Consider the following 1,986-nt stretch of genomic DNA (forward strand, 5'->3'; position numbering starts at 1 on the left):
CACACACAATCTATAAAAATATAAATATTCTTTTTATATAAAAAAAAATATATATATATACACAATCTATAAAAATATAAATATTCTTTTTATGTAAAAATATAAGTGTGTAAATAATTATAGATTACACATATGAACATACACATATACAAGCACACATATTTATATGTATCTATATATAAATGCATAAATGGCCTTAATATATTTTAAAATTAGTATGTTTGAAATGTTAATTTGACAGATTTTATACTGTTCTTATTTTGTTACATACGAAATTATGACATAAATCCAATATTATTATAGATTAATATTTACTACACGTGAGATTACTAATATTTCTTTTCATTAATTTAATATCAGCAAAAGTGTAACAGATCATTTATTCATATATTGATATATAAGGAAAATGATAAGCGTTAATCATTAGAATAATAATTATGTACCTACCGACTTTTATCTTTTTATTTCTCTTGAGGACAAAGTATCACCTCACGTCGCCATGAAGCTAATCCGATTACTGCTGAGACAGCTTTTACTAAAATCTGATTAAGCTAGGGAATTTTTTAAAATGGGTCGATTGAGTACCACTGTTCAGTCGGATTTCTAATCCGACAACTTATCGTAAACACCCAATGACTCCTGCACACAGAACGCGGTAACGCTTGCCGCGCGGCGGAAGTTGGTGCAAGAGCCAGGTTAGGCGACAGTTTCCCGAAAAATGGAGGGGATAATATTGGTACCAAGGAAAATCTCTACACGATATAAGTTAAAGATCTGTTCTGACCATGTTCGATACCCTTCTCGCGCAGCTACGGCCGGCTAGAACGTAACAACAATTTTGGTGACAGCGGTGGAATCCGCTAGGATCCGCCATGGACACCCGGAGCAAGGAGGGCATTAAATCTGATTATTCGGAAGCAGGACTTGAACAGATCCGACAAAAGCTTAATGAACGGGAATCGCGTATGAGAGAGCAGGTCGAGGTTATGCAACGCGATCGTGATGAATTTCAACGCGTCCGCGATGAGTTCCAAGAGGAGCAAGAATTGGCGCGTCGCGAACTTGAGAAGGACCGTAACGAAATCGCTAGTAGAGAGCTCGAATTGAGCAAACGCATCGACACAATGCATGAATTCGATCAAACCTCAGCTCTCGACATTATGCAACAAATGCGATCAAACTTCAGCTCTCGACGGGAAATCGTCGAGCTAAAACAAGAAGTTCACAACATGAAAGTAAGTCTGTCACCGTTCTTACATAATGCTACTGCACGAAACGCCGAAACGAACATTCTTCCACCCCATGTTTGCGAAACCCTAAAGCCAGTCCCAACCTTTGATGGGCATAATATACTTCTCACGCAATTCATTCGAGCATGCCTTAGCAAAGAAGCCAAAGAAACGGTGCCTCCCTCGTCTGAAAGGAATCTCACGCGGTTGTTAACGAATAAACTTGGTGGACGCGCATATCACGCCGTCAAAGGCGAACCATGCGATACAGTCGTACAATTAATCGACCTACTAACTAGCGCATTCGAATTACCAAGATTCGACCTACCGCAAGTTGTTATAACGAGTCCAGTTACCAACGTTACCAATAGTCCATCACAACACTTCTTACTTCCTAACTCCGAGATCGAGGATTCTGATAAAAACTGGGACACAGAGGGACTGCAATGAACTCTTGCCACCGATGTTTCATCTTCAAGACACCTGGTTTCGCATGATGCCGAAATTAGTACAATCATTACCACCACCAATTATCCAACCACTTACTAAGCCTAAGTGGAAGTACATAAACCCAGCGCATCTCACTACGAGTGGTATACAGGGTGTTCGGAAAGTACCGGGACGCCCGAATATCAGGAAAAATATAAGTTTTACAAAAAAATGTTTCAGACAAAAGTTGTGGCGTTTAAAAAGATGTATTTACTGATCACATCAGTTTGACCTTGGGTTGCGTAGCGAAGGTCAGGTCAAGGTCACA

This window comes from Odontomachus brunneus, unplaced genomic scaffold (genome assembly GCF_010583005.1).
Source record: "Odontomachus brunneus isolate Ranch 3 - 2012 unplaced genomic scaffold, Obru_v1 Obru_scaffold_041, whole genome shotgun sequence".
NCBI lineage: Eukaryota > Metazoa > Arthropoda > Insecta > Hymenoptera > Formicidae > Odontomachus > Odontomachus brunneus.